The sequence below is a fragment of the Myotis brandtii genome, unplaced genomic scaffold (genome assembly GCF_000412655.1).
Source record: "Myotis brandtii unplaced genomic scaffold, ASM41265v1 scaffold421, whole genome shotgun sequence".
Classification (NCBI taxonomy): Eukaryota; Metazoa; Chordata; class Mammalia; order Chiroptera; family Vespertilionidae; genus Myotis; species Myotis brandtii.
In genome coordinates this window covers 2,318,391-2,332,797 of record NW_005366140.1, presented here as the reverse complement: position 1 = coordinate 2,332,797, position 14,407 = coordinate 2,318,391, and positions in this window count along the sequence as shown.

The following is a 14,407-nucleotide window of genomic DNA, read 5'->3' as shown; positions in this document are numbered from 1 at the left end:
CCCACCCCACCCCCATGTCCTGGCCAGGTGACCCTAGCAGGGCTCCTACCACTGGGTCTCTCTGTCAATTGTGAAATGGGCTGACTCCTCACCCACCTCAGTGCGGTGGTGCCCTGAGCCCGGCCAGAGGTGTCAACCGTTTAATCTGCAGTAACTGACCCAATCCTTAGCGAGTGAGCACTGGACAAACGCCAGCTAAACCCCACAGGAAGGTCCCCTGGCAAGGTGGTTTAGTGGTTCCTGTCAGGGAGGGAGGGTGTGGTAGGGACAGGACTTTCCCTTAGGAGCACCTCAGTGCCAGCAGCTCCCAGACCAGCCATGGGAACATTCACAGCCTCAGGAGCCCGGGGACCCCGTCGCCCCACCGAGGGGACCACTGTCCTGTTTCTAACAGCCACCCTGATCTTGCCCGACTTTGCACTTCCATAAAAACAGAATCACACAGCATGTCTTCTCTTTAAAATAAGTCTTTAAAAAAACAACTCCCACATGATTGTTTAAATATCGAAAGTAAAAAAAAGGAAAACTCAGAGGTGAAAACCCACAGTTTGGGGACGAGAAAAATGCCCTTGTTTTGACACCAAAATTCCCACATGCTGGGTCAGCCCGGGCTCTGGCGGGGGCGGCGAGGGTCTGGGCTGGAACTGGTCCCCGAAGCAAGTACAGGGATTGACTCGGTTCCCAGAGCTGGGACGGTGACGCCTCATTTTATGGCCCCCAGAGCCAGTCCTTGGCCAGCGTCCGAGCTCACATGAGGCTCGCAGCTTTCCTCGCAGGCCGGGAAGGCGAACTCGCCCTGGCGGTCACAGTGCCCTCCGCTCGCCCTGACATCCCCAGACCCAACCGTGCACCCCCCTGGGCCTGGCCAGAGCCCCGTGGCACCACCAGATCTTACCTGGCAGGTGGGGACCCTGGGCCAACGACGGGAAGGCAGAGCCGGTGGCAGTGGGAGGAAAGTCCCGCTGGGCTCTTTCCTGTGTGGGCCCCTCTGCTTCCTGAGCGGCTGTCACTTACCGAAAGTCATGGCCTTGTGGGGGACGGGGGCGGGGAGGTGAGAGGGCCCAGCTGGGGAGGGGCAGAAATTTCCAGAAGCCTGCACGGCCGCGGATCACGTAGGGGTATCAGTATGTTGAGGGCAGAAATAGAGAAACGGGGACTAGCTATAATTATAAGAAATATTAATCATGTTGTTAACGGTGATTGTTCTGTGCTGATTAGAGGAAGCGCATTCTAACTGGGCTGAGAGTTGTACGCCCTGGGACATGAGGACTAACGTTGGAATGCAGTCCATCTCCTCCCGGAGGCGCCCGCCCTCTGCCACCCCCTCAGCCTGCGTGGCCTGTAACCTGTGAGCATTGTGCCTTACCAACTTCCCCAGGCCTGTAGTTCCTCCTTTCCCATGAAATCTTTACCTCCGACCCAATAGAAGCAGCTGGCGGATGGGGAGGGACAGAGCAGATTTTCCTGGGTGACTTGCTGCTCTCCCAGATGCCGGCATTATCAGAACAAACACTCATATCCGATTCAACCCTGTGTCTGCTTTATTGGCTCAAGTAGTGACGGGCAGCCCGGACCCATTCGTTGTCCGGTTACAAGCAGGCTCCAGACCCACTCTCTGTGGGGTCCTAGCAACACCCCAGCTCCCCAGGCCTCAGTTTACGCATCTGTGGCATGGGTAGATTGGGCACCCAGAGGAACTAATTTTATGCCCAGGGAAGGGAACTGGGCTGGATCTTCCCAGAAAGGAGGCCAGGAAGTTGTCTCAGACAAAGGTCAAGTTCTCCTTCCAGCCGTATCTCCCAGGAGACCCTGGAGGGGCAGAGCCCCTCCCCACCAGTGCATGGTGCCCTGTGCCCAGCCCCCAGCTGCTCCTGCCCCAGGGCACACCTCACCATCTGTCTGGCAGGGAGGCAATTAATCATCATGGACAGCAAAGAAAATTAGCTGACAGGCCAGGGCCCAGTGGGACTGGGCAAAGGCCAGGATCCATCCAGCTGGGATCTGAGGCAGGACACGGAGCTCTCCTGGCAGAGGGCACCGCAAGGACAAAAGCCAATGACAAAAGCGTGGAAGTGAGTTAAGTAGTTTAAAGAGCAGGAGGCCCCTAGGGCTGGAGGAAGTGAGGAGGGCGAGGGACAGAGGGTGGGGTCTGATTGATGGTTTGTGTGTTTAACTCCCCTGAAGCGGTCTTCAGTGGAGGAAGCTGGACCCCATCCAGGGGAGACTGGGGCCAGTGTCCTTAATAGGATAAGAACCATGCGAGGAAATTTGGGGAGAGGTTTGAGAGGACTCTTTTATCTTGGTAATCCCATCACACGTCCTGGCCCAAAAATGACATAGGTATGTATTTTGTTGACTTTAATGCAATCTTCCAGATACTTATTGGGCACCTCCCCGTGAAGGGTACGAGGAGGACACAGCCGGGAACACAGCAGACACACCCTCTGGGGAGACGACAGGAAAGAAATCTATTCCCTAGGAGTTGTTGCAGTGGCCCTTGGGCCCAGGCTGCTAGGAGAGGCCCCCGAGTCTGGGAGGGCTTTCTGCAGGAAGCAACTTTTTAAAAAATATATATTTTATTGATTTTTTACAGAGAGGAAGGGAGAGGGATAGAGAGCCAGAAACATCCATGAGAGAGAAACATCCATCAGCTGCCTCCCACACCCCCCACTGGGGATGTGCCCACAACCAAGGTACATGCCCTTGATCGGAATCGAACCTGGGACTCCCCAGTCCACAGGCCGACGCTCTAGCCACTGAGCCAAACTGGTCAGGGCGAGGAAGCAACTTTGATACTAAAATCCAAGGACAGGTAAGATTAGCCAGAGAGTGATGTGGAGGTGTGGAGGCTGGATAAGGTCAGAGTGCTCCTGAGAGGGGTAGGGTCCTCCTGAGAGGGGTAGGGTGCTCCTGAGAAGGGTGGGTGCTCCTGAGGAGGGTGGGGGCTCCTGAGGAGGGTGGGTGCTCCTGAGGAGGGTGGGGGCTCCTGAGGAGGGTGGGTGCTCCTGAGGAGGGTGGGGGCTCCTGAGGAGGGTGGGTGCTCCTGAGGAGGGTGGGGGCTCCTGAGGAGGGTGGGTGCTCCTGAGGAGGGTGGGGGCTCCTGAGGAGGGTGGGTGCTCCTGAGGAGGGTGGGGGCTCCTGAGGAGGGTGGGTGCTCCTGAGGAGGGTGGGGGCTCCTGAGGAGGGTGGGTGCTCCTGAGGAGGGTGGGGGCTCCTGAGGAGGGTGGGTGCTCCTGAGGAGGGTGGGGGCTCCTGAGGAGGGTGGGTGCTCCTGAGGAGGGTGGGGGCTCCTGAGGAGGGTGGGTGCTCCTGAGGAGGGTGGGGGCTCCTGAGGAGGGTGGGTGCTCCTGAGGAGGGTGGGGGCTCCTGAGGAGGGTGGGTGCTCCTGAGGAGGGTGGGGGCTCCTGAGGAGGGTGGGTGCTCCTGAGGAGGGTGGGGGCTCCTGAGGAGGGTGGGTGCTCCTGAGGAGGGTGGGGGCTCCTGAGGAGGGTGGGTGCTCCTGAGGAGGGTGGGGTGGCAGAGGCACAATGTGCCAAGACTTGTTTAGAGGGATCAGTGGGGCCTCGTGGGGGGAAGAAAAGGGCTCGGGTTTTGCCCTTAGCAAAGTGGGCGCACAGCTGGCTTGTGGCAGGAAGTGCTATGTGGGGCTTACTGTTGTTCTTTCACTTCCTGAGTGGCTTCAGCAGAGAGAAATACAAACATAGACATACTCCCATCCCTGCCCCTGAGACAGAGGCTGCTGCCCCCAGGCAGGACCGGGAGTCTCTGGGCCCCGGCAAATACAGCGTGATGCTCACCGCGGTATTTGAAAAATGAGCAGGAGGGGAACAGGGTCAAGACAAAGGTGGCACCCTCAGCTCCTAGAGGGGGGCATGAAGGCTCCATGAGGACTTTCTGAGGAGGCAAAGCCCAGGACTTGCCTAAGAGCAAACTGAAAACTTCAGTGATACAAACATCCCAATTTTTCTGCTCAAAAAAAAAAGCCCATAAGAAGTCAAGGAGTAAACAAAGGAAATGGGTAAAAAGTTAAACGCATATTATGGATAAAATATCTTCGTTATATCAGCAACTCCTAGGAAGCAATAAGAAAATGCCAGAAACTGCAGGCTATGAACCTAGAACTCACAGAAAATGAAGTACAAATGGCTTTTAACCCCAGAAAAAGACATTCAGCCTCACTAAATGCAAATTAAAAGTATCAGGAAGCCATATGATAACTTCAGTGGATGCAGGAAAGATTTGACAAAATTCAACACCCATTCATGATTTAAAAATAGAAATTCTTGCCGGGCTGACATGACTCAGTGGTTGAGCATCATCCTATGAACCAGGAGGTCACGGTTCCATTCCCAGTCAGGGCGCATGCCCAGGTTTCGGGCTCCTTCCCCAGTAGGGGGCGTGCAGGAGGCAGCCAATCAATGATTCTCTCTCAGCATTGATGTTTCTCTCTCTCTCTCTCTCCCTTCCTCTCTGAAGTCAATAAAAATATATTTAAAAATAAAAATTCTTAGCAAACTAGTTATCAATGGAAACTTCCTCAAACTGATAAGGAGCATCTACCCAAAGAATCTACAGGTAATATCACACTTACTGTGAAAGGCTGAACTGTGTCCTGAGACGGGGTATAAGACAGGTACCCGTTCTCACCACCTGTGTTCAGCACTGTTCTGGGCGTTGTAGCCATGGCCATAAGGCAAGAAAAACAAATCAAAGGCATCAAGATGGAAAAGTGAAAAGAAAAGAAAAAAAAGATGGAAAAGTGTTGTATCGCAAATCAGCGAGCTGGACAAGACGCCCAATGAGCCAATTGGTTAGGAGTCATCTTTATTGCGCGCAGGTTCAGAGCAGATTACCTCTGTCAAATCATGAGCAAACACAGGAGGGAGTATTTCCTTTTTATATCCTTCTCGTTCTTTGTGTAAGACAGCTTGTAACCTTGAGTACATATTGTATCTAATCAAACACCTGTCATATCTACACAGACACCTCGTAACTTTGAGTACATATTGTATCTAATCAAACACCTGTCATATCTACACAGACACCTCGTAACTTTGAGTACATATTGTATCTAATCAAACACCTGTCATATCTACACAGACACCTCGTAACTTTGAGTACATATTGTATCTATACAGACACCTGCAACCTTGGATGAACAAACACTTGGCGGAATATGTGAATTAATATCAGTATCAGTGTATCAGCCCCTTTAGATGGCTGGCTTGCAAGGTCAGACAGTTCCGTTTATCTTTTCTATTATTCGAGCTAAAAAACAAAGTTATTTTACAGCCTAAAAATAATAGCGCTGACCTACAGAATAAGAGACTGTCTAAGAATCACAGAGTAGTTCAAACAGCAGTTTTCCTGTTGGAGACCGGGGGTAAGCTGACACGGTCCCTGCACCTGAGGGGGCTAGCAAGGCTGGGACCCTTACCCCCACAGTTTTCCCATACTTGTTTGGATGGCGGTTATCAGGAGAATGAGAGCAACCTTTGTAGAATGAGAACAGCCTTTCATGGCTTACCAAGAAGTTTGTAACTATTTACTGAGATTTGCTGTACCGAGAACTTGTCCTGCTCCGTCCTCCCTTAGAGACTGAGAAACAAAGAATTCGTTCCTCTTGACAGACCTCCTATTCAGTGTGTTGTGTATAAAAAGCATTGTGTGGTTAATGAAGCTGCCGCAGTTCCTCGATGGAGCTGTAGTCCTCCCGCTCCCGCTCTCCTGTCTTTCTTTCTTTTCTCAATTCCCACCTCCCTGCCTCAGCCCGGCTCAACCTGTCAGGCTGGCCCTGACAGAGTAGTTCAAACAGCAGTTTTCCCAAGGAGGGACCACCATGCTTCACAAGGAGGAAGGAAAACTGTGCCCATTTGCAGATGACATGATTGCTTATGTAAAAACCCAAGGAGCCCTGGCCGGTTTGGCTCAGTGGATAGAGCGTCGGTCTGTGGACTGAAGGGTCCCAGGTTCGATTCCGGTCAAGGGCACATGCCTGAGTTGGGGGCTCGATCCCCAGTAGGGGGCGAGCCGGAGGCAACCGGTCAATGATTCTCTCTCATCATTGACGTTTCTATCTCTCCCTCTCCTTTCCTCTCTCTGAAATCAATAAAAAAGTGTAAAAAAACCCACACACACCAAAAACAAAAAAACCCAAGGACATCTATGACAATTACTAGAACTAATAAGTGAATTTAGCAAGTTTACAGGTTAAAAAGTTAATAGACAAAATTCTATTGCATTTTTACACACTTTATAGTCTTATACAGGTTGGAGCAAAAGTAGGCTTACAGTTGTTCATATAAAAAATACAATAATTAATAAGTAACAGCTGGCCGGCATGGCTCAGTGGTTAAGCATCGAACTATGAACCAGGAGGTTTGGTTTCCTTCCTTCCTTTTTTTTTCTTTCTTTCTTTCTTTCTTTCTTTCTTTCTTTCTTTCTTTTTTTTTTTAAGGGAGAGTGAATTTTTAAAATTTTTTTTTATTGATTTCAGAGAGGAAGGGAAAGGGAGAGACTGAAACATCAATTCTGAGAGAGAAACATTGACCAGCTGCCTCCTGTACGCCCCCTACATAGAGCCGGCAACCCTGGCACGTGTCCTTGATCAGAATTGAACTCGGGACCCTGCAGTCCGCAGGCTGACGCTCTATCCGCTGAGCCAAACCAGCCGGGCTCCCCCGGCATGCTCGATGGAGTCTATGAAGGCCATCGCCTCTGAACCAGGAGCTGATGTCCGCCTGGTGCTGTCCTCCTCCGGGATGCCCTGCTCTGGTAGTGACGCTCCAAGTGGTTGGGACAATGGCTGAGAGTGAGCAAGGCCGTGATGCCCAGGGCATCCAGCATGTCCCTGCGGGAAGCATGATAGCCCCGTGGATGGGGAGCCTCGGGAGACGGAGGTGCTGCTCAAAGTGTTGGATGCTAAGCATAAGCACTGCATGGAGGTGAGCGGGTGGGGACCAGGCCTTTGGGGTCAGGGCTGGCTGGAGAGAGGGTCATGGAATCAGAGGCATTTTAAGACACAGAAATGTAGCCACAGCATCTCCAAACGATGAAGTACGGAAGAGCTGGGGGACACCGATGCAGATGGAAAGAATGCACTAGCCAGTGCAAGGGTCCCGAGGCAGGACTGGGCATGGCACATTTGAGGAACAGTGAGGAGGCCAGTGGGCTAGAGAGGAGTGTGCAAAGGACAGGGAGTGGTGCCGATGGAGGCATCAGAGGGGCTAGGCCTTGCTTAACCCCCAAATCTCCCACTTACCTGTGAGAGACTCGAGGTAGACTACAGTGCCCACTTCCAGCCGCCGTCAGAAAATTATGATATACCGTGCGGTGTCCACTCACAGTGGGACCCAGGCCCAGAAAAAGTTGGGGCCAGGCCTCCTCCCAAGGCAGGTTTGTGAGCTGCAAGTTTGGGGCCTCTGGTCGGATCCTGGAGTGAGAGGAACCCGTGCATCTTCTCTCCCTCCTGACCTCCCCAGTCATTCCTGGAAGCAGCGAGTTTGATGAGCCAAGTGTCGTATCAGCATCTGGTGTTGCTTCATGGCGTGTGCATGGCCGGAGACAGTAAGAGACACCCTGTGCCCCACCCCCCTCCACCCCGCCACTGCTCACTGAGTCTCTCCATGGCAGCATTAGAAATACACACACAGGGCCCATCGCTGTACATGTGCCCCTCAGTCGCCCTCCAGGCTCCCACCAATACCAGCCCCAGAACACTCTCAGGCCAGACCTGGTTCCAATGTCACTTCACTGACTACCTTCTGCAACTCTGTCAGGGCCACACTGCCCTCCACCCTCCATCCCACCCGTTTAGCTCACCCAAGGAGTTGGGTGCACAGCCGAGAACGTGACAGGCTGGCCAGGTGACATGATCGTGTGCAATGGGGACAGTGCAGGGCACCCGGGGTGGCCAGAGACCGCCGACACGGCCTGGAGATCAGGCAACGGTTCTGGGGCGGTGAGGATCGGTAGGAATTAGGGAAGAGAGAGAAGAGGGGTGTTCTAGGCAGAAGACACCAAATATGCGAAGGGCTGGATGTGAGATACAGAGAGAGCTCAGAACCTTCCAGGCTGTTCAGGCAGAGTTCTGAGAGGGGGGAGGGGAGGTGGAGAGGTGAGCAGGGTAAGGATGGAGGAGCCGGGGAGGGAACAGTCAGAGCACAGAGTGTAGTGACTCCTGAGGCGGAGCCTGTCGCACAGGAAAAGATGCTCAACCTCATTCGTCATCAGGGAAATGCAACTCCAAACTGAGAGGTTAACGGGACGGCATGTGGACAGGCTAAAGGCCATCTCAGACGGTAGATAAAGAAACATTGAATGTATTTACGGGAAGGGGATGGGGGGTGGGAGACCCAAAGGGAAGGGCTGCACGGCCCGAGCCAAGCAGACACCGGGTGGGTGACAGCAGCACCAGGGGCTGGAGTCTGTCTCATCCTTACGTGCAGCCACTGGCGGGAAGCTCCTGTCACCAGTGGGTCTGGGGCTGGGCTGCTGGGCTGGGAACTCAGATGTGTGATCAGGTGTTTTTATTTTTAAAAATTTTTTTAAAAAATATTTTTATTGTTTTCAGAGAGGAGGGAAGAGAGAGGGGGGGATAGAAACATCAATGAAGAGAGAATCATTGACTGGCTGCCTCCTGCACGCCCCCCACTGGGGATTGAGCCCGCAACCCGGGCATGTGCCCTTGACCAGATTCGAACCTGGGACCTTTCAGTCCGCGGACTGACGCTCTATCCACTGAGCCAAAGGACAGTTTTAATTGCTTACATGTTCAGATGCCTGGTGTCCAGCAAATCTTCCTGGTCTCTGTCCTTCTGCGGTGGAAAGCTTATAAGTGGCCGTTAAGGGTTATACGGCCCTCTGGTTCTAGCACAATCCACCATGAGCTACTAGCTCATACACACCAGGATGGGCAAGATTACAAAGATACGCAATAGCACGTGTGGGTTATGTATTGCTGACGGGAATGCAAAATGGTGCAGCCAAACAATTTGGCAGTTTCTTCCTTTCTTTTTTTAATATGCTTGTTTGTTTTTAAAAGTATTTTTATTTATTTCAGAGAGGAAGGGAGAGGGAGAGAGAGAAACATCAATGATGATAGAGAATCATTGATTGGCTGCCTCCTACCGGCCCCACACTGGGGATCGAGCCTGCAACCTGGGGATGTGCCCTGACTGGGAATCGAACCAGTGACCTCCTGGTTCATGGGTGGATGCTCAACCCCTGAGCCTCACCGGCCGAACTGAGGAGCTCTTTGTAGATGTCCCCAATGTGCTGGGCGGAGGTGACCTCATAAACGAAGAACCAGGAGGTGAGGAGCATGCCAGTGGCCAACAGCACCACAGTCGATGGGGGAAGACAGCTGGGGTCACTGGGCTGGTGTGTCTGCTCACAGCCTCAGCTCCTATTTGCTGGGCACAGGCTAATCTGCCACTGTGCCCCCTGAAAAACACACCAGCAGGAGTTGGTGCGATGTTCAGCTGGAAGAACTTTATTTTTTATTGATTTTTAGAGAGAGGGAGGGAGAGAGAGAGAGAGAGAGAGAGAGAGAGAGAGAGAAACATCTATGTGAGAGCTGCCTCATGCCCTGATGGGGAATCATACTAGCAACCTTTTGGTGCATGAGACCACGCCCAACCCACTGAACCACACCAGCCAGGGCCAGTTTGGCAGTTTCTTAAAGTAGAATTACCCTACGGCCCAGCCATGCCACTCGTAGGTATTGAGAGAAACTACAGCAGGTGTTCATATGACATAAATGAACATCCATAGTAGTTTTATTCGTAATACTTACAAACAGAAAACAACCCAAATGTTCAGCAGGTAAATAGATGAACAACCTGTGGTCCAGCCATACACTGGAGTAGACTCAACAATAAAAGGGAACAAAATATTGATGCATGCGCCCACACGGAGCAGTCTCCGAATCATCACGCTACGTGTGTTGTATCGCAAATCAGTGAGCTGGACAAGACGCCTAATAAGCCAATTGGTTAGGAGACATCTTTATTGCGTGCAGGTTCAGAGCAGATTACCTCTGTCAAATCATGAACAAACACAGGCGGGAGTATTTCTTTTTTATATCCATCTAGTTCTTTGTGTAAGACAGCTTGTAACCTTGAGTACATATCATATTTAATCAAACATCTGTCATATCTACACAGACACCTTGTAACTTTGAGTACATATTATATCTAATCAAACACCTGTAACCTTGGATGAACAAACACATGGCGGAATATGTGAATTAATGTCAGTATCAGTGTATCAGCCCCTTTAGATGGCTGGCTTGCAAGGTCAGACAGTTAAGTTTATCTTTTCTATTCAAGCAAAACACAGTTATTTTACAGCCTAAAAATAACAAGTTGATCTATAGAATAAGAGACTAAGAATAATGGAGCAGTTCAAACAGCAGTTTCAAACAGCAGTTTTTCCAGAGGAGGGACCACTATGCTTCAAGTGCATGAAGCAAGCACAAAGCTTACATATGAAATTCTGGAACAAGCAAATTCATCTTTTTTTAAAACATGAAAATTAATCTTGATCACAGTCATGGTTTCATAGATTTATACCCGTGTCAAAATGTTGTAAAGTGTGGATTTAAAATACGTGCAATATATTATATGTGGACTCTAAAAAGCAATAAACAAACGAAATGGAAACAAACTCATAGATACAAAGAACAAATTGATGATCGCCAAATGGGAGGGGTTGGAGCCTGGGTAGAAAGGTGAAGGTAGGAAGAAGTCACAGAGTCTGACTGGTGTGGCTCAGTGGTTGAGCGTCGACCCATGAACCCAAAGGTCACAGTTCAATTCCCAGTCAAGGCACATGCCCGGGTTGCAGGCTCAAACCCCGGTAGGGGGCGTGCAGAAGGCAGCCGATCGATAATTCTCTCATCATTGATGTTTCTCTCTCTTCCTCTCCCTTCCTCTCTGAAACCAATAAAAAAATATATTTTTTAAAAAGTCACAGAAATGTAAAATACAGCACAGGGACTATAGTCAATAACAGTGTAATAACTGTGTATGGTGTCTGGTTTGTAAGTTATATAAATGTCTGATCACTATGTTGTACATCTGAAACTAATCTGATATTGCATGGCAAATATGACTGAAAAATAAATTTTAAAAAATTTTAATGTGCAATTTAGTGTACTCCAATTATACTCCAATAACGTTGAAAAGACGGGTAGGAGGAAGAGGAAGGAATAACAAGCGGCCATTTCCACCTGTCAGACTGACAGATAAAAGGTATGAGAACTCAATGTATTCTCAAGGGTGTGTAGAAACAAATCCTCGTTTGCTGCTGTGAGGAGTGGAAATGGCTCAGCTGAACAGACTGGCTCAGCTGGGAGCTGAAGAAGTTGCCCTGGGCCCCAGGGAGTCTCCTGTAAGCGACGGAGCCGTCCAGGAATGACATCCATCCAGGGTTATTTATTTACCTGAGCGCCGTTTGTACCGGCAACCAGCTGGAAAGGACCTAAACGCCTAGCTGCCGAGGATGAGCTGGGAAACTCCGGCCATTCTCGGGGTGACATGGTCGGCAGCTGAGCAGGAGAAAGGGCAGCACAGTGCTGACAACGTGGGGAGACTTTGTGAGGAAAAAGCAGGAGCAAATCCACCTGGGCAGGAAGGGTTAGTCTGTCAAGAGAAGAGTTGATGTAGATTTCCTCTGTGTAGACTCTCTCCGCATCAAAACATGAAAAACTTGTTCCTCTGGTGGCCCCTGGGGAGGGGTTCTGGGGAGCCATGATCAGCAAAAAGGGGAGACTTAGTTTATAGCTTTTACCTTTTGTTGAATTCCGTATTTGTGAATAGTGTTTAAAAGGTGCTTCATACAAAAATAGAGTATAGGTAACCACACGGAATGGGAGAGAAATGGAACGGTTGGAGCTGTTACTCAGAAGTTGACCATGAACCCAAACAACCGTGTTGTTAACGACAACAGCAAACGCATCCAGTGCTCAGCAGTGCACGGGCAGCCGCCGCTGCTTCTTACCCGTAGCCATTCGTTTAGCCCTGAAACCGTCTCAGAGGGGTGCGCTGTGAACCCATTTACAAAGGGGGACACTGAGGCTGGGGTGTGAAGTGACAGGAGGGAAGAGGTTCCAGCTTGCTCTGCTCCCCCTTCTGACAACGCCCCAGAACACCCCTCATTAGGCTGAGCCAAGGAGAAAGGGGTCCAGCTGGGGACGGGGAGACACCGAACACCCCTCATTAGGCTGAGCCAAGGAGAAAGGGGTGACACTACTTGGAGCCCATAGGAACCCCTTCTTCACCTTCTTTTTCTTCCTAACACATATCACTCTGCCCAGATACATATTTTTCTTATTTATTTTGTTTTTGTTCGTTTATTTACCCCGTTTGCATGCCAGCTCCCCCCAGGACTGCAGGTTTTGGTTGTCCTGATCAGGGCTGTGTCCTCAGTGGGAATGAATGAATGAATGAATGAATTCGGGAGGGTTGGGAGCAGGGACAATCAGGGACAGGAGGCCAGAGTCTGAATGGGTTGGCAGCGAGGGTACAGGGGAGTCGGTGGTTTGGGGCGTTTTGGGCAGAACTCTAGCCAGGTGAGCCCTGGAGTACCAGCAGCCAACATGGAAGAGTGGGTGAGCAGCACGAGAGGGCTCGGCTTGTGGTCGGAGGTCCAGGACCAGCTTACCCGGCTTGGATTCCTGCATGGGTGGAGGCTGCGGGGAGCTGAAGGGAGGGGTGCACTGGGACCAGACAGTGTGTCCCGGGCACAGCGGGGAGCCAAAATGTACAACAACAAAAAAAGGTTTTAAACAAACATTAGCCAGATCATCCTCTTCAGCTGCAGGGTGGGTCACCCTGACCAAGACCTTGGAGTCAGACGCTGGAGGCCCCAAGGCTGGGGCTCTCCGTCCCCACTTCCTCCTCCTCCCCCCTCCCTTTTATTTCTGTTCTCACTATTGACTCTCCTTTGGCCCATCTCGTGCTCTCCCTGGGACACTTAGTTGGTGCCCCCGTCCCAGCCCCGAGTTCCTCAGGACCTCTTTCCACCCACCATTTACTCCACATAGTCTGGGGAAACTGAGGCTCAGAGCCCCGAGTTCACACACAAAGGGAGGGGCACGACCAGCAGGGGCAGGACGCCTGCCTCCCCAGTCCTGACAATTACATGCCATTTAAATCGCACAGCAACCCTATTAGCCTCATCTAATGGGTGGGAAGACTGAGGGCCGATCAATGGGATTCAAACCTGCCCCACACCAGCCAGTGTCCAGGCTACCTGCCCGCCGGAGACAAAAGGGCTTTGCTGCCACCTAGTGGACCTTTGGGGCAGTGCCGTTCGGATGGCGTCCCCTCTAGCCTGGAAAGGGACCAGGACAAGACCACAAAGTAATCCTGTAATTATAAAAGAGACCGTACCTGCACTGCTTCTCCTTTTGTCTCTTACATTATTCAAAAAACAGTTGTATAAAAATACAGGGTGTCCCAAAAACACGTATACACACGTTAACAGTTGATAGCCCAATTGATGCTTCTTTTCAGCCAGACTAGGCTTTGAACAAGGGAAATTCATCCTAAAATGCTGCTGGAAGTTTGCAAACAGTTGATAGCCCAATTGATGCTTCTTTTCAGCCAGACTGGGCTTTGAACAAGGGAAATTCATCCTAAAATGCTGCGTACAAATACTGCCTTTATAATTATTCAAAGTGAGTATACATTTTGGGGGGGCAGTATCACCCCCAAAATGTATACACACTTTAACAGCTGATAACTCACTTAATTTTCACTCCTTTTCAGGTTTAACTGATTTGAAATAATGGGTGAAGTCAGACTAAGCTTTGAACAAAGAAAATTTATCCACTAAAACATTTTATGGGGATACATGAAAGATAAAGCTTTCAGTACAAAACCGGCAACAGTGGACAAATTGCAGGCACACAAATACCGAAGGAAATGATTCCTGATGTTTGGGATTCTAATGCTTCACATTATAGCAGTGCCTGCACCAGGACGGTCATCAGTTTGAAAACAGGTGTTGACCAAAAAAAATGATTAATTCTGTAGATTCTTTTAAATTTTGAAAATGAACTGGATGTTAATAAACACTGACTTTATAATCATTCAAAGTGTGTATATGCTTTTTGTGACACCCTATATATATTCATTGTATTGTTGGGTTTATAGCATATATATTTAACCATAACAGCACAAAGGAGGTGGAGGGAGCAAAGTTGTATTGGAATAAGGAAATGACACCAAGTAATAATTAATCCACAAAAACTAATGAAGGGAACCAGAAACTCAAAAGTAGAAAATTAATATAACAACTCTATCCTATCTAAAAGACAAAAAGGGTAATTGACCATACCTTTGCTATGCTTCCCATTGGCTAATCAGGGCGATATGCAAATTAACCGCCAACAAAGATG